The 24,926-nt window shown below is 36.6% G+C and overlaps 2 long non-coding RNA genes across 2 annotated transcripts; one reads left to right on the top strand and one right to left on the bottom strand.

Annotated features, from left to right (window-relative positions):
* Positions 1-2,056: 2,056 nt before the first annotated feature.
* LOC113331978 lies at positions 2,057-3,835 on the bottom strand. The gene is made up of 3 exons (XR_003351247.1): positions 3,736-3,835; positions 3,473-3,508; positions 2,057-2,317 (listed from the first exon to the last, which is right to left on the bottom strand). It is a non-coding gene; the product is annotated as an uncharacterized LOC113331978 (long non-coding RNA).
* A 7,232-nt stretch (positions 3,836-11,067) lies between these two features.
* On the top strand, positions 11,068-11,916 carry LOC113331974. The gene is made up of 3 exons (XR_003351245.1): positions 11,068-11,127; positions 11,288-11,460; positions 11,880-11,916. It is a non-coding gene; the product is annotated as an uncharacterized LOC113331974 (long non-coding RNA).
* Positions 11,917-24,926: the final 13,010 nt, after the last annotated feature.

Below are 24,926 nucleotides of genomic sequence, written 5' to 3'. Positions count from 1 at the left end.
ACGATGAACTTAGCTAAAGCTAAAAGCTTCCAACACATATTTTGAGAAATAGATAAGCGTGATAAACTCAGTTCGAAATATCAAATGTGTATAATGAAAGACATAATATGGCTATACGACTTTTGTCTCTCAGGATATAGAATAGAATAGAATAGACTTCTGAGTGATAGATAAGTTTTAGTCTCCAGATACGTTTTATTGATGAAGTTCCTCCAAGTTCTTCGGTAGATCTTCGTCTTCAATTATGAGCATTGTGAAGTATAAAAATCAACTACGTACACATTATATCCTAGTCCGAGATAGCTATAAGTACACGAGAAATCAAGTATATAGTTTTGATCAACTAAACTTGACAAACAAGCTTGAGATAACAACGCTTACGAGTTCGACCGAGCAATGCTCTAACAAATACTAGTACAAACCTTCGCATAGGCCACGTTTTTTCGTTTTTAGCCTAGCCACATTTCGGATTATTTGCGTGGCTATTCGTCATAGGTATAACTATAACCACGTTTTGTGTTACCATGTAGCCATCGTACACCATTTTGGTCACGGGTTTAAACATAAACCCTTCAACTGTATCCATAAACACCTTTTGGTCATGGGTTTAAGTCTAAACCCATCATCACCTGTAGCCATAGGTGAGAATATGGTCACATTAAGCAATTATGTATGTGGCGAGTTTAAAGGTTGGCTTTAGACACGCCTATTAACTCGTGACGGAAAGGAATCTGATTAAGCCACTTTGATTTGTTTATGTGTCCGAAGGGTTGGGTTCATATCTTGTGACAGAGACAAACATCCGTCGTGTTTGGGTTTTGTTGAATCTGGGTTTTTTTGAATCTCGACTAGGGTCAGGTGTGCATGTTCAACAAAAAATTGTCAAGGTCAGAAACCGTGACACCATCTTTTCATGTAAAAACTGTATTCGAATGGTACTCTCAGAGTAGGTACTTCTGTAACATGACCAAGTTATATTGGAGGTATGTTTGATACAAATGAAGGAGTTGATGCGACTTTTTCAAACAATTCTTCTGAGTTTGACATAACTGTCAGTGTAAGTGGTTTGGTACAAATATATCGACTGAAAACTTGTTTTTTAAACTTGTCACAATACAACAACTTATTTATAAACAGGAGCAAGTAAAATTACACCAACCACAGGTTCCAAAAGGACATCGATGTTGTTTCCAGACACACCGTCTATATGTAACGACAACATGATGAACTTTATCTTCATACACAACGACGGTGGAAGGTTGTAAATCACAACCAAAACTGGCCATACACTGTGATGTTTGGTGCCTTTATTTACATCCACTCCATCAGCCGAAACAGCTAAATCGCAGATTTCTTGGATCACCTTTAATTTCTGGGAAATTGTTCTCTCTCCAAACATGTGAGTCTGCCGGATGACGTAAAACACTGTCTTTGTTTCTAGTGGTATCATGCCATATCAAATCTTCTCTTGTGGGCTTCGAATGAAACAGCCTCTGAAATCTTGAGATGATGTCTAAGTACCACAATACCTTTGCTGGAATGTTCTCGTAGACTTTACCATATGGGTGCTTTACAAGTAGGGCACACTTTTTCATCCTTGTACTTGTCCCGATAAAGAATGTAGTTATTGATACATGTATGTATCTTGGTATACCCTGAACCCATTGCTTTCAATATTTTCTTGGCCTGATATGTACTCCTCGCCATTAAATTACCTTCTTTGGGAAGCATGTCCTTCAACAAGGGTAATAGTTCATTAAAAAACATGTCTGATGCACCGTGCTTACTCTTCAACTTGAACAGCTACACAATTGCAGACAACTTTGTGAAGTTGGGACATCCTTCGTATAAGGGCTTTTCAGCATCTTCAAGTAACTTTTTAAACTTTATAGGGTCATCTGCGAACTCTTATGCAGCTTGCATCATATCTATAGTGTCTGGAGCATCAGTGGGAGTTCCCATTCCAAAATCTTCGTCTGCAGCATCAGTGGGAATTCCCATTCCAAAATCTTCAAATTTAGCGTGCATACTATTGTTGACGTTAACTGGCCTACTACTAATTGCCTCATCCTTTTCCCCATGCTTAGTCCAAGTAGTATACGTTTGATCGATTCCATTTAAGAATAAATGATCTTCTACGTCGCCAACTGAGCATTCACAAAGATTTAAACAATCCGTACATGGACATAGCATAAGAAATTCATCAAATGTATCACCCTCCTCCTTGACATGGTTGACAGCATACCGCAGAAACGCCGCGACTCCTTCTCTATAGCGTTTTTTCGTTCTATCAGTACTCATCCAGGATTTATCCATTCTGAAACGCAAAGATAACCAGTAGATCAATTACATCATCTGCACTTCAATTAATGCAGAAATTGATAAATCAATTCAGAAATACAAGCCTAGCAATAACTAATAATTATTATTCTTTTCAAAACAGTTGTTATCCCCTGACTTAAGAATTTAGGCATACAAGTCCCGAAATTAACAATAAATTCAGCACAATTTGAAACATAAAAAATCTATATGGACAAGCATGGCAATAACAGATGCATATTGGCTGAAATTTAGAAAGTGGCACTAGTTCTGGTATTGATTAAATACTGGTGTTCTGGAGTTGGGAGATTTCGCGAGAATAAATTGTAGCAGCTCTAGGGTCAGTGTGTTTGGTAAATTAGAGTTAACAGTGATCTGCGCGGTCGGTGGCTAGAGTCAACAGTGTCATTTCGCATATCCATGAGTCTATATAGAAAAATCTGACAGGTGATGACCATGCCAGTGTTCCATAGTGAAGTTACAATTACAAAGGTACCTACCTATCGTTAATAATCAAATAATACTTGATATGGTGCCATAAACGATACATTATTGTCAAAAAATCTAGAGATCTCATAAGCAAACTACCCAAAGGTTTTAAATTGACACGTCGAAAAATATATTCACAAACACTAGCATGCGAAAATTGTATCATAACTACATAGCAATAAATCAAAGCGTAAATAAGAGATTAGACAAAAGTAAACCCAAACACAAAAAAATCACAATCTGATGTACTAGACCCAAGCCTAAACCGAACGTAGGCCAGCAACGAACAATAAAGAAAGAGGCCTTTTATTTCTTCTTGGCAGGGGTTCTCTTCACTCTGCCAAGTTTTTCATTACAAGAGGCCCATGGCCAAAGTATTTTAGCTTGTTCCCTCTCAGTTTTAGGAGTGTTGTAGTAAACGATAGAGAAGATTTCAAATTGAATGGTAACAGTTCAATCCTAAGTTCCTAAGCTGTCGACATAAACTGCGATCAACCAAATCTAATTTTTCAGTTGGCAACTAGTGACACATTGCTACTTGGACCATCCCCTGCCAATGTACTCACATCAAATCTAATAATGTTCATGAAGTATGATTGAACAATGACAAGGAGAAATAAACTACAACAGTAACAGAAGTATAATTGAGTCGAGAAAGAACCACCTTTGTTATTCTTTTCAGTTAAGCGCAATTGACTGACTGCTCTTGTGCAAAGTTGTCCAATCCAGTTCAAAAAAAATAAAATCCAATCAGCATCAACAGACTAACTTGGGACATCTTGCTGATATTCCTTTAGTGATAAATCAAGGATTGTGGACAATCTAATCAAAAAATTATAATCCGAGCTTGGTCTAACTTTTAATGAGAACATCCAAATCATGTAAAACCAGTTCATAATAAAATGAACGATTGTAAACTAAATTTACCTTGATGAAACCAATTTCCTTAGCGTTACTGCGGAAGCACTGTCTGCAACACATGAGACCATACTTCCTGATAATAGCTTGAGGGTTTCCACAAACACGGCTGCATAAAATGAACAATATACATAAGCAAGGATGTCAATAGAACGGGTAAATCATTTTCAGTTTGAAGAGTAACAAAATATATTCACTAAGGTAATACAAAAAATTAAGGAACTAAAGTTTCATTTTTATTCCATAAACTAGACAAATGACAAACAACACTTTCAGTTTCAAGATATAGTGCTTTTAATTTTTTTCAGAGCTTAAAAAGTAGTTTTTGCACTGTCAGATGCACAACAAGCAGAAACCCAGCAAGAATAGGAACCTAACCGCGTAAGCTAGAAATTTGCTCTTTTAAATTGTAAAAAGCTTAAATTTCATAATTTTCATTATTTGCCAAACTTCAGCACTGTAAGGATACTACTGTACGCCAATTATCCCTAAACAAGAATCCAAAACATTCAATTATAAGGTATAAAACAAACCAAATCACCCACAAAGCATATAACCATAACTCTTGAACCCAACAATGGATGGTTTTTTCTAATGTCTATCACTTCTAATACAGTGCTACAAAATAATCAACTTTTTAACAGGATTTTGCAAAGAAATTGTTTGAAATCAAAAACAAAGTTGTAAATCAAAAACTAAGCAGAAATTTACCTTTTCCCCCAATTTTGATTGAATCTAATTGATTTTCAACAATTTCTTCAACTTTTCTTTCTTTAATTAGTCCCTGCAGATAGAATTTACATCAATCAACAAATATTGAAGATTCGAATGCTGTTGAATTTAAAAAATAAGAATGACTCTTACACAGTCGATATAGAAGTAATCTCAAGATACACTATATGTTAACATCTCTTAGTTGATTTTAGGGTTGAGATTTATAGCTATTAGCGGGAATAATCCCCGCCCAAAAGGATTTTCTTTTGATTTACATCCCGCCCAAAAATTGTGAGGGTTCAAATCGAAAGTTTTTGGACAGAGATTATTACCATTTGATATTCTTCTTCCATTCAACACCATCATCCTACGACGATGCAGAGAAATTTCCAAATTTGTAGAACAAAACTTCAATGAATAACCTCTAATTTTCTGGCAAAATATCATATGGAGGAGAAATCTTCTACCTAAGATAGAGATGGGGATGAAGTGAATACGATAGATCTAGACTCGATCGACTATTGAGGAGAACTATTTTTAGATTGTTCACACCAAAGACACGCGTCTGTTGTTTGTTTTCTTTTTTTTCTTTTCTTTTTTCTTTTCCTTTCTTTTAGTTGGGCGTACACGACACTAGTAAAGACTTTGGTCTTTTATTTTTAATGATCCTTGACTAGGATTGACTGACAACAATAAAAAAATGCAGAGGTTTTTTTTGTTAGACATTTCATTTCAAAATTTGACCGAGTTGGAACGGGTTTGGGAACAACTGAAGAAACAATAATTTTATCCTTTAGAATTTTGGCGATTTGCGTCAAAATTTAGTTACACAATCAAGACTCAACACTTCATATTGAAAAATTGATCGAGTTGGAATGAGTTCGAGTAAAACCGAAGAAACTGGAACTTCATCCATTCGAATTCAAACGATCGAGTAAAACTGAAGAAACTGGAATTTCATCCATTCGAATTCAACGATCGAGTTAAAACGAGTTTGAGCAAAATTGAAGAAATTTTAAATTCATTTCTTCGAATTGAGGCGATTTCCGTCAAAATTTAGTTAACCATGATCAAGACTCGACACTTCAATTGAAAAATTGATCGAGTTGGAACGAGCTCAAGGAAAACTGAAGAAACTGGAACTTCATCCATTAGAATTCAGACGATTTGCGTCAAAATTTAGTTACACAATCAAGACTCGACACTTCATATTGAAAAATTGATCGAGTTGGAATGAGTTCGAGTAAAACCGAAGAAACTGGAACTTCATCCATTCGAATTCAAACGATCGAGTAAAACTGAAGAAACTGGAACTTCATCCATTCGAATTCAACGATCGAGTTAAAACGAGTTTGAGAAAAATTGAAGAAATTGTAACTTCATTTTTTCGAATTGAGGCGATTTCCGTCAAAATTTAGTTAACCATGATCAAGACTTGACACTTCAATTGAAAAATTGATCGAGTTGGAACGAGTTAAAGGAAAACTGAAGAAACTGGAACTTTATCCTTTGGAATTCAGGCGATTTGCGTCAAAATTTAGTTACACAATCAAGACTCGACACTTCATATTGAAAAATTGATCGAGTTGGAATGAGTTCGAGTAAAACCAAAGAAACTGGAACTTCATCCATTCGAAATCAAACGATCGAGTAAAACTGAAGAAACTGGAACTTCATCCATTCGAATTCAAGCGATCGAGTTAAAACGAATTCGAGCAAAATTGAAGAAATTGTAACTTCATCTTTTCGAATTGAGGCGATTTGTATTAAAATTTATTATGTAAATAGGACTCGACACTTCAATTATTTGATCGAGTCGGAACGATTTCAAGGAAGACTGAAGAAACTGGAACTTTAGTCATGTCGGGTATTATCACTCATAGAGTTTTGATTAAATTTTGTAAAATTGAGCACAACTGGATGGACTTAGATGATAATTATAATCACAATGAGTAATCTTCTGGGAAACACATGGACAAATAAGTCATAGTGAGTATAATCACTCATGGTGACTATCATCTAGTCAATTTCGATTAAATTATGGGAAATTGAGCACAGTTGAATTAAATTACATGATCATCGGTCATATAGAGTATGTTCGGGTAATCTTCTGGAAAATTTGTGGATTCTTTAATTTAGTTAAATAGAAATAAACCCATAAATTAGTCACATCCAGTATAATCACTCGATCCAATTATTTTTTATTAAATTATGTAAAACTAGACTCAACTGGATTGACTTAGATGATAATCAATCATAGGTTGGTAAAGTAATCCTCTTAGAGAATTGTGGATATTTTGATTGAATTAATTATAAATACTTGATAAATTAAACGAAAATACATACATAAATTAGTCATAACGAGTATAATCACTCGTAGTAACTATCATCTAGTCAATTTCTATAAATTATGTAAAACTGTACACAACTATATTGACTTAGATGATAATCAGTCATAGCGAGTTTAGTTGAGTAATCTTATGAGAGAATTGTGGAAAATTTGATTAAATTAAATTGAAATACATATATAACGACTACGAACTAGTGATTTTTGACTGGTAACTCCCGCACGCAACAAATATTTATCCGAATGCGCTGCCGATGGATATTGTTTCATGATATTGACTTTCTTAATTTTAGGCGAGCTTCGGGGGTCACTGTGGTTTTCCCGAAGAATTTTCTTTTTAGCTAGTTATGATGTTAATGCCACGGTAAGAAAAATTCTTGCGGAAAAAGGGCTCGCCGTCCAAAAAAATTGCAGAAACATGACTCGTTTCTAGGCTCCTTACCAACTCCATACAACAACATTTTAATTAATAATAATTAAAAAATTAAAAGATGAATAAGAAAAATAAACAAATAAAACGAAGAAAGTATTATAAAGATTTTTTCTTTGTATATGTCCTAGCTTGCAAATCCTATGTGCACTAAAGATGAGCCACGTACTAATAAAGGTATAGAAGTGGAAGCCACGTACTAACAAAGATAAAGAAGTGTCCCATCTCTCAAAATTAAAATGTTGAACTTTTTTGTTCCTTGGACCTTGTTTACACCTAGCCTGACCTAACTATCACACGAGAGTAACATACTCCTCAATTTTCTTTCTTTCTTTTGCCTTCCCAAAACGAAGTTGCAGAGCAGCAGAGAGAACCGGAGATAACGAGGATAATTTTGTGAGATATTTTGGCTTCAAATTAGGGAAAGTTTGTTAGAGGAAAAGGGGAATTAGGGGTTATTCATAAAAGATTTAGTCTGGAATTTTGGAAATATTTATGCACCGTCGTAGGATCAAAATCTGATGAAAACAATAGTATATTGAGAAGGAATGAAAGAAGAACATCTAGCGGGAATAGTCTCGGTCAATTCTTTTTCGATTTGAACCCTAAAATTTTCATTTTGGGCGGCATGAAATCAAAAGAAAATCCTTTTGGGCGCATTATTCCCGCTTGATGTTTGGAATATCTACAAATTCAACCCTAAAATCAGTCCAGGGATGTTAAGAGATACACCTTTTTTTGTGGGATTATCAGTTCCGAGATCAAAAACATCCAAGGTATATCATTTTCATGCTTATCTATAGTTGAATAACCTATGATATTTGATTTGAAAGATGCCTGAGTTTATATTAGACTCTTTGATTGGGTTACATATGATTGATATTAGTTTTGTAATAATACAATCGTATTAGATTATCTTTGATTGAAAAGATAAAATACAAAATGAATGAAATTGGGTTCTTATTTAGAGTGACAGATGGTGCATCTTGAGATTATTTTGTTTTTGATTATCCCCTAACTATGCATCATCATAGGCATGTTTATCTGTTGTAACAGCACTATTGTGTACCTTAGCAGAATCTATGTTTCTCTGGGACCAGTTTGTTTCGTTCAATTTTACAGCAACTCACTTTTGTTTTCTCGTAATTGTTCAACTATTCGTACTTAGAATTATGGGGTTCCTCATATTTTTTACTGTTCTTGTTAACTTTCGGTTTTGTATCAAATCAAATTGAATAACTGAGTTGCCCTGTTCCAGTCAACATCCGACAATGAAGTAGGAAATACTCTTTAGCATTTATGACCTGAGCCCATTACTTGCTGAGTGTCAAATACGCTTCTTTGAGAGTTTATTGGACTGTGTATAGTCGGGCTATCCTTCGGTTATTTCCAAGACACAGTATGTTTCCCCTAGCTATGAATCCATTAATTGAAAATGAATATGAACTTAGGTTATAGAGGATTGTTATTGTTTTATAATATTATAATCCTTTGCTTGTGTCTAGCTTATTAACTTTTGACTTTTGATTGAAAAGAATTCAGACCATATTTGATTGAATCATATATATGTATATGCAGGTTCTGATATGCCTACACACGAGAATTCGAGTTGGGAGCCAGAGTATGATGATGATGAGTATGCTGACAATGAGACTGCAGCCCTGGAGCTTCAAGCCTTTCAGAATGTAGGACAGTCATAGGATGAAGGCGAAGATAGCGATGGTAGTGGCTCCAGTTCCGATGGTGATAGCTCCAGTTCTGACGATGAATCTACTGAAAGTCCTGAACATCCTGGTAATGTCTGATCTGTTATACTAGCTTGTTTGTTTTGGACTTCAGTATAATGAGTATACTCTTACACCATGTTTACTCTTATTTTGGGTTTTTAAGCTATAAAAGACACAGGGTCTCCAAACAATATAGTAGAGTCTGAGGAGAATACTGTTCGAGGTCTAACAAGACTTAAGAAGATGAAGAAAAAATTTAATGGCAAGAAACACGTGATAGAATTTGAAAAACTTGGTCGATTTAAGGGGGAGTATAAATCTGAAATTGCTAGTTACATGGGTGTATTGGTACGTCGATACGTTGGTCTCAGGCACTTGAAGTGGAAGGAAGTGAAGTCAGTGTTGAGGGATAAGTTATGGCACGAACTATTGGTGTATATATGCTGATTTATATTGAATTTTAATATTATATTTGTTATTAATTTTTGTTGGATTACCCGCCATTAACATCTGACTCATATTTTGGCAGCGCTTCTATGAAATTGAGGAGACTATGAGAGGAAAAATTATGAAATATTTTGGTGAACATCTGCGCAACTTCAGAAGAAAGTTGTATGTAAAGTTCATAGTGCCCAATTTGGGTGAACCTGCTAAACTTAAAAGTATTCCTAAACAGTATCGTGTTATTGTGAACCAAGAACATTGGGACAAGTTCGTAACACGGAGGCTGTCTGATGAATGCAAGGTTGTATATTACACGTTTTAGTATTGATATTAATTTCATCAATTAGTCTAATTTTCTTATGAATGAAATTCCTTGAATCTGTATGCTCAGGAATTGTCCACTAAGGGAGTTAAGGCGTGTGAGAACCACAAATATAACCATAGGACGGGAAGAGAAGGGTATGCGGGGCTGTTGGAAAAATTAGTAAGTCCAGTTTCTTATCAAAAATTAGTATTTTTTCCATACGACGATGTCCCGTTAGCTTGTATGCTTAATTAAAGAGTACATTTAATGATATGAAGAGTATGTATCTAATATTTGGCTTGTGTATTTGATAATTGCTAGATTAAAGAAAAAGAAATTCGTGAAGATGAAAATCCTTCACGGTCTTTATTTTGGAGCAAGGCACATCAAAACAAAAATGGAGAATACGATGATGATGATGTTAGGGAAAAGGCAGCACAACTTGTAACACGACTGAAACTACCTAGCTATTTGTTCTGTGCTTGAGTAAATGTTCAAATAAGTTCCTTTTAATTGATTAACACTTTTAATCCCCTAAATTTTTTGTGCAGGAGGAGTTTGATAAGCAGCTGGAAGATGGAACTTTGACGAAAAAACCAGGCACTGATTCTATCACACTTGTGTTTGGGGAAGAACATGGTGGGCGTGTAATATGTGCAGGCAAGGGAGTGACTCCATCAACATACTAGTACATGCCACGGAAAGGAACGTCCAAGGAGCACATTGAACTGAAGAAACAGCTGGATGATGAAAGACGCGTGAACCAAATGGAGAGAGAGAGAAAGGATGAAGAAATGAAAGAAATGAAGGAAGCAATGAATGTGCAAGCAAAAATGATGAGCAGCTTAGTGTCTCAGCTAAAATCTCAAGGAGTATTGCAAAAGAAAAAAACCAAGAGCAAAAAGGCACGGGTAAGCATATTCCATATTACGTATAGGTCTGTTTTGGTTTGATTTGTGCTGAATTTCTATGTTGCTCATTTATAACAATATTTTTGATTAGGTATGTTCAACCTTATCTAAATAATGTTGATTAAATAAATATTTCTTAATCAAATTGAAGTATCTCATATTTCTTTACCATCTCAACTGCACTCTACATAAATCTCCCATTGGAGAGAAATCTCTTATGTCTGAGGCCCATGTTAGAAATAATTCTCCGATTCAAAGGCAGGAATCTAACACAAATAGCAAGTATCCTGAATTTCAACACGCATCTCAGTCTACGGCATCGAAAGATAATTATGAACTCCAAGTGGTATGTTCTTTTGCAGGTTTTTAAATATATGGTGTTTTGAGAGTTCCATATATTGATGTTAATATGACATATATGTTTGCAGTCTGGAAAATACAAACAAAAGTCTCTTGAATCTGAGCGTCTGCCCCTTAACTCTCCGGACGAATCTCAACTAAAAGACCTGATAGAACTTTCAACGGTATGTTCTTTTCGCAGGTATTTAAACCCTTGGCTTTTTGAGAGTTGAATTTGTTGATGTCAACATAGCATATATTTTTTGCATATTGGCAAATACAAACTGGCTCATGCTTCACTGAGAAACGTCATTGTAATGGGTATTATTATTCCATCGGAGCCAGGTCAGTTAGTACATGGAGATCCACTCAAGGATGATTGTGTCAGAGTGTCGGTTGAAAAATCGATATTAAAGAATCACTGTTTGCCAGTCCCATCTACTCATCTCAAAACAATAGAGGATGCTAAAGGATCTGTTGTAGCTTGGCCCAAAGAGTTTGTGATCTGTTGCTCTACTGTAAGTTGCTTTATTCCTTAATTTAGTCTATCTGTTATAACAAGAATGTGGAACCATGTACCTGCTTGTTTAGCTTTGTCTTCAGCTCAGAACATGCTGGACTCAACTGAATGTTATGTTTTGTAATGTAGCTTAATGCTATAATGATGTGTGTTGTGTGATACTTGGGTACAATTACTAATTTCTCTGCATTCTAGCTTTGGCTTGAAACCAACACTAGCAAATATGAGATAACTGTATTTTGTTCTCGCTGCACATGTTTTCCCACAATTCACACATGAGCATATAATTGTTAGCATAATACTATTTATATGTTTTGAGGCAGTTACCGGAGAACATTTAAGTTATTACCTTATGCATCATCTGCATATAACTGTTAACATGGTTTGTTGCCTTATACGTCCACTTGCTTGCTGCAGGGCCTGCCACTTTCAGACCCTGATGAACATGATGCTGACCCACACGCTAAGAAGAGAAAGAAGAAGAAACCTTCATATACAAAGAGCGGGGAGTTGAAGTCTAGGAGATCCAGCAAGAGACTCAAGTTTGCGGCCTAATTATTAAGAGAAATAGTCGAGGACTGTAGAATTTGGATGTTTAAACTTTTAAATCTCCCATTGAAATTTGTTGTATTTAGGTTACTTCACAATTGATCAGATATTGAGACATTTATCATATTGTTAATAAAAATTATTTTGGTTCAATTCTAATTGTAGTCTGATTAATTTTTATGGATGGTTATTTAGGTGAGTTTTGCTACATATGATAAAACAAGGGGCCAGTAGGTCCCTGAAGACCCGATATAGTGGCCAGTACTGCATTCATTTGGTTGAATATAAAATACCTCCACCATTTAGATCTTAAACCATGGCCAGAGAATAAATTAAGCTACAAAAATTGCGATTTTTGAGTTTCTAAAAGCTAATATTTGCCACGTTGGACACGTTTTTGTGTCATTTTATAAAGGTTATGGCTATGATTTGTGGTATCCTTTGTGTCCAAAAGGTGAATAATAGCTACATTGAAAACACTTGATGTGTCTGTAGAAATTTTTTAGCCACGGTGTTACAAATTTTTAGTAGTCGTAACTTATTAATTGGCCATGTAAAATGTTTATTACGTGTCCAAAAATATGGATGGCCATGGTACTATAGATTAAGCGTGACTACAAGTCATGTATTTTCCATGCTAAATTATTTTCCGTGTGACCAAATGATAGAGATGGCCATGGTTAAGAAAAATTAATATGGCTGCAACTCATGAATTGGCCATGATAAAATGAATTTTGCGTGTCCAATTACTGACAAAGGCCACGGCTAAAATAAAATTCACATGACTTTAAAGTAAACTTTAGCCACATATAATCAAATTGTGTGTTTATAAGGATCCTATGACCATGGTGATAGTGAAAATGCTTAACTAAAAAAAAATAATGAGTAGCATATAGACATGGTTATAGAGTTATGGCCATGGTAAATCACATTTTATAGCCACTCAAAGTTTATGTAGCCATAAAGGTACCTCTTTGTCACGGCACTTGATGCCACATTTTTGGAGTGAAAAAAAATCCATGACCAAAATCTTATGGACACGCTGATTAAGTGTGGCCAATGTGAAGATTTGTACCAGTGAAAAGTCATTTTAATAAGTGTAAATTCTTTTTGTGTATGAGGTGGTGGTTAATTGAAAGAAGCAGTGTGCTCCATAGAGTTCATCCTGGTGTATGATGAACCTTTTTGGTCTAAGAAATTTTTCAATTATGTTATTATTGAGATATGTCAGCTGGCACGGTGTGGGCTTGGCTTTGTTTTTTGAATTTTTGGGCCCTCCGCAACCAATCCCATTGTATGATTTATAGGATCTATTTGTTGTTTTTACCATGTTGTTCCATGACCTTGCATGCATGACAAAATTTTCGAGCCTATTTTCGATCATGATGTTGAACGGCTGTCTCTTGAGGTTTTTCTGGTGATATTTGTTAGACAAATCTGAAAACGCAGGGGTCTAACAACCACACCCATTATTTTATTGGGCAATCAGTATGGAAAACTCCAATATAATTCCAAGAGAGTCAACTAGAGAGTCAGAATCAATCACGAAAAAGTATCCAAGAATTATATCTCTATTTCCCAAACTAATCTGCAATTGAACAAATAGAAATCTGTGAGCCTGATTGAATATGAGAAATAACTTGGATGGTACCCAAAACCAATATCCAAGTGTTAATCAATCACTATTCAGGTTGTTGAAATACAAGGGGGCTTAATAACCCCCTAAAGCAGGTCGAAGCAAGTAATTTAATTAGGATGAATAACATTAAAAATTTTGGGTTAGTTGAGACTCGTGTTTAGGTTTCAAATAAGGATAGAAGTGAGGAATAATATCCAACCTTCTTGGTTGGTTTTTGATAACTACGATTACCATGCTTTGGGCCGTATTTAGCTCAAGTGGGACATTACTTGGGTTAGAGTCAATTTTCTTTGTGGCTTTTCTCAATATGTGTTTGCTAGAGTCTTCATTCAAAATGGCCCCTAGTATGTAACTATTGTGTATAGCCACAACTCTGAAGACTTGAGAGAAGATATGTGGAATAAGATTTCTAGCTTTGCTGAGTCTAATAGTCTCCCCTGGTGTATTTTGGGGACTTAAATGCTTGCATGTTTTCCCCATGAAAAGGAATGGGGGAATCCAGTCTTGGATGCTAATCTTCTTAGAGTCCAAAATTGCTTCAAAACTTTCAATAATTGATTTTCATCAAAACTAAAAAAATCCATTCCCTTTATACCGATGCACTTTCATCAACCCATTTTTCTTTCACTACTCTTTTGTTGTATTACTACAACAAATTAACAAACATAAATGGAAGAATTGGTGTAAACACCTCCTGAATCAATGAATCGGGACAATATCTGGATTTAGGAAGCGCAAGCAACGAATTCTATTTCATTAAAGCATAAAAAAGAAGATAATACTCTCTTACAACTTATAACAACCAGTGATTAACCCTAAGGTTTCGTCAATGGATGACTGACACGTTGCACAATACCAATGGACGAAAAAAAAATACTAACGGCACCCTACTCTTAGCTTGAGGCAGCTAATATATCTCATGGATAAATAGACTAAGGAGAGTGTTGTTGCGCAACAAGATGCAACATTGCCTTCCCCTGAATAAAATCCTTGTCCTCAAGGATAAATCTTGGATAGTGAGCCTTTATGTTGGAGATTGCTTCCCAAGTAGCCTCCTCAGGTGAAGAATTTGTCCATTGGATTAAAACCCGTGACACCAGTTGTTTTCCGATGAGGATGGTTCTTGTCTGCAACACTTTCTCAGGCAACATATTATAATGACAGTTCCAGTTGGATCGACAACATGTAATATAGAAGAAGGAGTATGTTGTAGACCAATGTGTTTCTTCAACTGGGAGACATGAAAAACAGGGTGGATACGAGAACTAGATGGCAGTTCCAATTTGTAGGCTACATTACCAATCTTCTGGAATACCTTGAAAGGGCCATAAAACTTTGCTGAAAGTTTAAAGTTTTTTCTGAGGGACACAGAGGCCTGTCTGTATGGTTGAAGCTTCAGATAGACAAGATCGCCTACCACAAATGATCTTTCCACTTTGAAACTGTCAGCATATAGTTTCATACGTTCTTGAGCCTTGCTTAGTGATTCCTTGAGTAAGTCTAGCATAGTAGTTCTGTCCTGTAAGTATGATTCTACTGCAGCTACAGAAGTTGTTGCAGTAGTTGGAAAAGCCATGTGAGGAGGTACATACCCATATAAAGCTTGAAATGGTGACATTTTGAGGCCTCTATGAAAGCTGGTGTTGTACCACCATTCTGCTAATGCCATCCATCGACTCCAGCTGCTTGGTTTGTGGCCACAGATACACCTCAAATAATTCTCCAGGCAGGCATTAACTCTCTCAGTTAGCCCATCAGTTTGAGGGTGATAGGTAGTGCTCAAGTTCAGTTCAGTTCCCAATGATGTGAACAAATCCTGCCAAAAGTTGCTGGTGAACACTTTGTCTCTGTCTTACACAATGGAGGAGGGTAAACCATGTAGTTTGAACACATTATTGAAAAAAGCTTGTGCCACTGAAGCAGGAGTGTATGGGTGCTGCAGAGCAATAAAATGAGCATATTTTGTGAGTCTATCAACAATGACTAAAATGACAGTTTTTTTGTTGCTGATAGGGAGGCCATCAATGAAGTCCATGGTGATGTGTTGCCATGCTTGATCTGGGATGGGTAGAGGTTGTAGTAACCCATCATTAGTTGTTTTGTCATTCTTATTCCTTTGGAAAATGTCACACTGGGATACCAATAGCAATATATCCTTGAACATTCCTTGCCAATAAAAATGGCTCTTAGCTCTAACATAGGTGGCATGCATACCAGAATGGCCACCCACAGCAGAAGCATGTAAGGAATTTAAGAGGTTGTGTCTGACCTGACCACCAGTGCCAATGTAGAGCATGTTCTTGTACCTTAAGATGCCTTCCTTGTAGGTGAAGTGAGGAACACTATCAGCTTGGAGAAGTAACTGAGAAATAAGATGAGCTGCTTTATGATCTTGTTCATAACTGTGGAGGACATCCTGCACCCATGATGGTGTAGAAAGAGATATGGCATTGCAAGCAGCTTCAGGCATTGGTCTTCTAGAAAGATCATCAACAACAATATTTGTAGTACCCTTCTTATATTGTATCTCACAATCAAATCCCAAAAGTTTAATGAGATATTTTTGTTGTAGAGAAGTTGTAATTTTTTGGTTAAGGAAATACTGAATACTTTGATGATCTGTTCTGATGATAAACTTATGGCCGTGTAAATATTGTCTTCACCTTTGGACAGCCAGAACAATGGCTAAGAATTCCTTTTCATAAGTTGAGAGTGCTCTAGCTTTAGGTCCTAATGGCTTGCTGAAGTAAGCTATAGGTTTACCTTCCTGAAGTAGTACAGCTCCAATGCACAGGTCACTAGCATCACTTTCAACCACAAATGGTTTATTAAAGTGTGGCAAAGCCAAGACAGGTGTAGTGCTCATTGCTAATTTAAGTGCCTCAAATGCAGATGTAGCAGCTGAGCTCCATAAGAATGAATTCTTCTTAAGAAGGTTGGTGAGGGGCTTGATGATAGCTCCATAGTGCTGCACAAACTTTCTATAATATCCAGTGAGGCCAAGAAAACCTCTTAATTCTTTGATATTTTTAGGGACTGGCCAAGACTGCATACATGCAATCTTTGTTGGATCTGCAGAAACTCCTTCAGCTATAACTATATGACCCAAATATTCCAGTGAAGGTTGTCCAAAGCAGCATTTAGACTTCTTAGCAAATAGCTGATGTTGTATGAGTAAGGAAAAAACTATTCTGAGATGCTCCAAATTTTCACTCATGCTGTGGCTGTAGATGAGAATATCATCAAAGAACACCAATACAAATTACCTCAAATATGGTTGAAAGATTTCATTCATCAGTGCTTGGAATGTATCATGAGCATTAGTAAGGACAAATGGCGTGACTTTAAACTCATAATGTCCTTGATGAGTTCCGAATGATGTTTTGTGGATGTCTTGATCATGAACTCTGATTTGATGATAACCAGCTTTAAGATCAATCTTTGCAAAAATGACAGACCCTTGCAGTTCATATAGAAGCTCATCTACAATGGGTATAGGAAATTTATCCTTAATAGTGATGATGTTAAGTTTCCTATAATCAACACAAAATCTCCATGTGTTGTCCTTTTTCTTAACCAAAAGTATTGGAGAAGAAAAAGGACTGTGGCTTGGCTGGATGATTCCAGTATGAAGGATTTCTTTAGTGACTTCCTCCACTACTCCCTTCTGGACATATGGGCACTTATAGGCTCTTTGGTTTACAGGTGATGAAAGTGGTTGTAAGGGAATTGAATGATCTAGACTTCTTTTAGGTGGAAGTGTAGAGGGTTCTTGAAAAATATCATTGTATTCTTGAAGAAGTGGAAGTATAGGTTCTGGAGTTTTAGGGGTTGTGGAGGTGGAAGATATGGAGAATAATTGAGCCACTAAGCCATGGGAATTGTTGTAGAAGTACTTCTTTACTGCTTCACTACTCATCATCAAGAATGAGTGTTTAGGAGTGGTACCATGTAAAGTGATTTTCTTATTTTGGTGGATAAAAGAGATAATGAGTTTTGCAAAGTTGAAAAGTACATCACCTAAAGTTTTTAACCAATCTGCTCCAAGTACTATGTCACAACCCCCTAGTGGCAAGACTCTGAGGTCCTATACAAATTTATATCCTTGCATGCTCCATTTTAATTTAGAACAAATATCTGAACTGGTGGTCTGGTCTCCATTAGCAACAGTGACCCTCATAGGTGGAGTTGGTGTGACAGTACACTGAATTGAAGAAACCAATTTGCTATCAATGAAGCTGGTGGTGCTACCTGTTTCAATAAGGACATAAACAGTCTTCTTGTTGATATTACCTGATATTCTTATTGTCTCACCAGTGGCAGATCCAGTGAGAGCATGAAGAGATATTTCAACATCAGATTGTAAGGGAGATTCTGGTGCCTCCTCAAAAATTTCTTCCTTCTCCTCAGTATCCTGTGACTCAGTGGAGTCCATGTAAAGCATATATATTTTCTATTTCCCTTTACAAAAATGCCCTGGTTTATATACAGCATCACAATTGTAACATAATCCCTGTGCTCTTCTTTTATCCATTTTCTCCTGAGTGAGTTTTTTAATGGTAGTAGGTGTTGGTGCAGACTTTTGTTGAGGTGTGAAAAAAGATTTTGCTGTTGTAGGGTTGGATTTAGGTGAAGTTCTAATTGTCTTAGGTGATGAGGAGCCAGGAGTGTATGTTCTATTGTAGTTGTAAGGGGTATTGAAGGATTTTGAAAATGGCCTGGGTGATGGAGTTACTAATTGAAGATTTTGTTCTTGTAGTCTAGCTAATGAAAAAGCATCAGTCAAAGTTTGTGGGTGAAAAATTGACACAGATTTTCCAATGTCATCCTTTAAACCACTTAGAAAGCTCATAACAAAGTAAGATTCACTCAAAGATGGGTTCATTCTTAACATTAAATCCTTGAGTGATTCAAACTCTTCATAGTACTCATCTACAGAAACAGTTTGCACCAATTTATTGAAACTGCCAACAAAAAATTTCTCCACAGGGTTTTCAAATCGAGCACAAAGATTAGTAGACAAATCTTGCCATGTAATGCGATTTCGATTAACTTGAAAATTAAGAAACCATTTCTCGGCCTTACCTTCAAGATAGATAGCAACTATGTCAACCTTCCTGTGTTCCTCAATGTCATTGAGTTGAAAATAGCGTTCACTTTTCTGGATCCATCCTCTAGGATTTTCTCCATCAAATCGTGGGAAATCGATCTTTGGAATTCGATGGTGGTGATTGACAAAGTTAGAGTGTTGTTGATGGAAGTAATTTGGGTTGCCATCATCATCCTGGTGCTGTGAACCACTTGTATCCTCAGATCGAAAATGAATGTTGGATTTATTGAGTAATTGAATGAGATTTCGATTATTATCCTGTAAATGTTCCTTGAAACTAGCCTTCACAGTATCAATCTGTGAAGAAAGATCTGTGGAAAGTGATTTCAGTTCCGATCTAAGTTGATTGATAACGGCTTCATTTGCAGCAGCTTTATCAGCAACATCTTTGAGCGTCATTGGAAAAAAATTTGTGGATAAAACGGCTCTGATGCCAATTGTTGTATTACTACAACAAATTAACAAACAGAAATGGAAAGATTGGTGTAAACACCTCCTGAATCAATGAATCAGGCCAATATATGGCTTTAGGAAGCGCAGCCAACGAATTCTATTTCATTAAAGCATAAAAAAGAAGATAATACTCTCTTACAACTTATAACAACCAATGATTAACCCTAAGTGTTCGTCAACGGATGACTGACACGTTGCACAATATCAATGGACGAAAACAAAATACTAACGGCACCCTACTCTTAGCTTGAGGCAGCCAATATATCTCATGGATAAATAGACTAAGGAGAATGTTGTTGCGCAACAGGATGCAACATCTTTTTACTTTACTAACCCTATTTTCATAATCTTAAAACAATCCCTTTAAACTGCACCCACATCTAGGGGTGAGTATGGAAAGGTTTTTACCTCATCCGCATCCAATCCAATTCCTTACGGATTTGAAATTTGATATTCGCATCCAATCCAACATCGAACAGATTTGTATCCAATGAATGCACGGATGAAAAGATTATGTATGAGTATCCAACGGATTTGTTTTAGTAAAAATATATAATGAGGAAATAAAACCAACATAAATGACTTCTTATAAAACATATACACATTTTATATATGTATATGCAAATATAAAAGTGTCAATGAATTTATATGCACTCCTTAGAGTCGTTATTGTTTTCCAATGACGACTTTTTAGAGTCGTTAATGTTTTTAATGACTGCTTTTAATGACGGCTCTAAAGTGTCATTACTGTAGAGTCATTATTGAAAACATTAACGACTCTTTAGAGTCGTCATCGATTTAAAAGAAATTTACAAATACCATGTCAGACTTTTCATACAAATCTGAGCAGGAAAAAAGAAATTGCAAATGTAAAATTTGAAAAAAAAAAAAAAACCCTAATTAAGTAAAATTAACACTAATTAAGCGAGATTATCACTAATTAGATAAGGGGTAGATTAGCCATTACTAAAATATTTGGATAAAGGGTGACTCAAATTAGGTTTGGGTAACTTTTTTATCCTCTAGTCGGAGGCCCTAATTATTTTTCAATTAAATCCTGTTATATTATGTAATGGTTGATTCATAAAATAGTTCAAGTAGTGTGTAATTATAGAAAGAAGATAGAAAAAGGTAAGGGAGGAAACGGGAACCATCTTTCTCTAATTATTTCATTGTTTTCTTTCTTACAGAATTACTGATTAGGTACAAGGTAGTTGCAAATATATATATATATATGAAAGAAAACCGAATTTTACATGGCTATATATTGACATTTTACTATTAAGATGAGCATCCTTATCTAATTATCCACGCATGAGACAAGCTTTGACTTTGTCAAAGGAGGCAAGCAACATTCTGATTTTTCTCGAGTAATCTAGGTATGTAATGGTGGGCCACCGATTGATGTCATGCTTACATAATACTCCCCCTTGGACCACCATTATATAATGTTGTCTTGGTAAAACCTGATGATATAAGAATTCGAGCACAAATTCGTTGCTTCGTCAAAACCGTGCCAGAAAAATCCAACTGGAACAAAAACTGATCGAAGGGAAAAGAGTACAACATTGGTATAGTCATCACAAATTTTCTTTCTTTGATGAAAGTGCATCAGGAAAACCATTTAGGAAAAACCTGAGCTTAAAAAGAGGGTGGTCGCCGCCACGCAATATGTTCTTTGACTTAAATGCGCCAGGAAAACAACTCGGAACAAAACCTGAACGCATGCGCCTGGAAAACCACTTGGGACAAAACCAGAGTGCCTAAAAATCATAATAATGTCGACGTCAATGCAAATGTTTTCTCGTTAAAAACCTCGTTTGGAAAACCCCGTGGGACAAAACCAGACCAAAGGAAAAGAGTACAACGGACGTCGCCCGATAATGGTGCTGGACACGCATATGCTGCCTCGTTAAAACCTTGACAAGAAAATCCAAACGGGACAAAACCTTGGCGAAGTAAAAAGAGTACATCGCGTTTAAGTTCAGCGAATGATTATACGAGTTTACTCCCCCTGAAGCATGACTTCTTAAAGTGATTTGGTGGTGCAAATATTTATAGCCTGCACAAAAATGCTTTACAATTTGCAGTTTATGGAGGATTGACTGCATGTCTTGCGCCGAGTGCACCACTAGCAATGTACACCCTCGCACTTAAATCCTCCATCATTGCACACCAAATTCAGCTTTGTTAACTTCAGGAATAACAATGAAAGACTTTTGCAAACTCATAATCACCATAGAATCAAGTTTAGCCTCTAAAAGTGTAACCTGCAAAACAAAAATTAGAACAAAACAAGATAATGCATGCATTATATTCGTATATGGTGCTTCTTGTAATGACCCGTCCCTCCACCGATACTCTCCCCACTTAGCTACTACGGTTATCCGGCAATGTGGGGTTTTCAACGGGCATCTTCACGGTCATCCAACAACAACTTCTCGGGAGGTCACCCATCCCTGGATTTCTCCCGCCCGAGCACGCTTAACTGCAGAGTTTTCTGCCAACTCTGGAGCCAATTGTGCTGAAAAGGCCTCAGTGATAGGGAAGGACAAATCATTACTTATATTTCATTCGGCCAAACACTGTCGAATATTGGGGTATTACAATACCACCACCTTAAATTGGAGCCGTCATCGGATCCGAAATATATATTCAAGCCCAGATCTCCGACGTTCCCTACCCTTCATGAGAAGTACCTGGACCAACCCCGCCAGCGTACCTTCCCACCCTCGAAAGGTGAACCGTCATCGGCTCTGATACCATTTAGAATACGGGCATCCAACTCAAAACCAATTGGCAATGAGTGGAGAGGTCCTTCCATATTATATTTAAAGTGATTGAGGGGACATTAACAGTGTGGGACTATTATCCTCAACACGCCCCCTCACGTGTAGCCTCGTTGGGTCCGACACGTGGACCTACGTTGTGTGGTGACCATTGGGCCTACTCACACACGGGCCTAGCTCTGATACCAAATTAAAGTTTGCGGACATCCAACTCAAAACAAATTGGCAATGAGTGGAGAGGTCCTTCCATATTATATTTTAAGTTATTGAGGGGATATTAACAGTGTGAGACTATTATCCTCAACACGTCCCCTCACGTGTAACCTCGCTGGGTCTAACACGTGGACCTACGTTGTGTGGTGATTTATGATTTTTCGTGGGATGTAGTAATTAGGATTCGTTTCAGACTTGTGAAGGAAATGGAATTTTTAGATTTAATAAATATATACAAAAAATATTAACAATATGGGCAAGAGTACTGGGACTAAAGATTCGGCCGTTTATTTTTCTTCAAATGGTTCAGAAATTAATTCTAGCAATTATAGTTCAAAAACAAAACAAATATTAACTCTAGTTTATTGCCAAGATAGATTTTATAAAATATTACTTGTATTTCTTAAGCATGGCATATCAAAAATCCCTAAGACTAAGCATACTCCATCAAATGAAATCACAAGTAATTAATTTAAAATCTTAATTCAATTAAAGTTAGTGCAAAAAGTAAATAAAAGAATTAATGAAATTACCATATGGATGAAATTCGACCTCCTCCGTCGTCCCAGTGTTTGGTTTAGCTCATCATGATAAAAACACGCTCAAAGTATTTATTTATTGCTCAAAGGGTGTTTACAAGGATGAAAATGGAGATGAAATAATAAAACAGTGAATGTGCGACCCACAGAAAGCGTCAAAAATGAACGACACAGAAGAAGTGCTATTGTTACTGTAGCTCTAAGACCCACACCTACGACCCACGTCTGTGAGTCTATTTCACTGTTGAAAAACGACTGCTGATGCAGGTCCGTTCTTCGTGTTCTTCATATTCATCAGCAGCAGCAGAAACCGAGTTTGGGAAAACTCGAATTTCTTCTTCTCTGGCTCTCCTCAGCCCCCCAGACTCTCGACCCCCTCTCTAGTAGACCCAAAGAGCCTATTTATACCCAACAACAGCTCCAAATCTCGCCAATAACTCCAATATAATTCTTCATTATGCGGGCAGTGAATAACAATATTTTCCGAATATTTTCTTACCAAACTTGGATTTCCTTGCGTAAACTTCCTCCCTCCACACTCCAAATCGGTTCTTCACGACCCAAAGTGATGCTCGAGCCATTCCACATCATCAGAACACGTCCATAACTCTCCATGACGCGTGATTATCATCCTCCAGTGCATGTTTGCCCTGTTTTGAACTCGAGAATCAAAACACGTATTCCAGCCAAATTTGATCGAAACCACCACCCAAACTTTGTTCCTTATGCCAAATCACATCTTTTTGCCAATTTTCAGCGATTGAATCGCACTCTAACTCATTCATTTTGACAATCAAAATTCTGTCAGTTGAAAACTTCATTTCCCGCCAAAAACACAAATTCAAATTGTTGAAGAAGGTGCCCCTTATCCAGAGTGCTGGGGTGCGAATATCAATTGGGGTGGAAATAGTAATTTTTCTGGGTTCCTCCGGGACATTTCTGGGACGCTTCCGGTGCATTTCTGGGGTGCCTAAGGTACATTTCTCCGGGGTGTAAAACACTGCTTTTTGAGCCCATTTCGCCGCAAGGGCTTATCTCTCTAAAATTTCCTAAAGAACACAAAATAACACAATAAGTACTTAATCGAGTCTAACAATACAGAACATTGAGAACAAAATAGACACATAAATGCGTCTATCAAATACCCCCAAACTTATTATTTGCTAGTCCTCGAGCAAAATTTATTCTAGAAAGGAAAATCATTTGAACCCCTAGGTGGCCCTAGTGGCGGAGTGTTGTCTCCGGAGGGTTTACCAGAGGTGTACCCACAAAACCTTTATACTCCAGACCCTAGATATCTACAACAAACCTTGGAAGGCACTAAAAAATCTCCTTGGTTGGCATATTTATTGACTACAAGAGGAAGTACCCTGATGCGAAATTCCAATTGATGTACACGAGTTTGCACTCAAGCATACTAAAATTCATATATAAGTGACAGAGCTCTACTCAGATAGTTGCACTATGGACATCATATTCGGAGTCAAACTAATCACATGGAAAGATTAAGAGATGGATATAGAAAAATATAGATGGTTTTGATGTTTACTAAGTGAACGGCGTTTCCCATATCTGTCTGAAGGCCTCCGCCAAAATGAACCTATCCTAATGGATTGAGATACTAGTCTGACTAATATCAACACACTGGCATATACAAGGGAACCAGTGGTCGATAACCTAACTGTAGGTCAACACAACTGGCATATACAAGGGTACCAGTGGTCGACTTTATTGAATTTATTCCTTTTGGTCAAATGGTCTGGTCTCAAAAAAATTTTATTTTTTTTTTAACTTTTTGGTAACTACCATTTTTTTTTATTTTTTTTTCATGGTATTTCAATCACTCTAATTCACCCTAGCATTGGTAACAACTTGAATCGTGGGCCCCACCTATCACTTAGAGAAACATAGTTTAAAAACAAAAAAAATAGAAGTGAAAAGGACTCAACGAGATATGGTGCAACTATCATGTTATTTCTAACACCTGAGCTCTGTGCTTTTATGAATAGACTATAGATGTTTCCATCTAATCAGATTGGTTCCTCAACTCCTATAACCAAGATACTTCCATCCACTTAGATTGGTTAGTGCCATCCTAAATACGCACAAATTTATAGGCTCTGGAGTTTATTTATTGCAACTAAAAAGTTTCTCCCATACCCCCAAACTTAA

The sequence above is a fragment of the Papaver somniferum genome, chromosome 1, assembly GCF_003573695.1.
Source record: "Papaver somniferum cultivar HN1 chromosome 1, ASM357369v1, whole genome shotgun sequence".
Lineage (NCBI taxonomy): Eukaryota > Viridiplantae > Streptophyta > Magnoliopsida > Ranunculales > Papaveraceae > Papaver > Papaver somniferum.
Note: the sequence above shows the minus strand (reverse complement) of the source record. Positions and strands in the feature narration are given on the sequence as shown.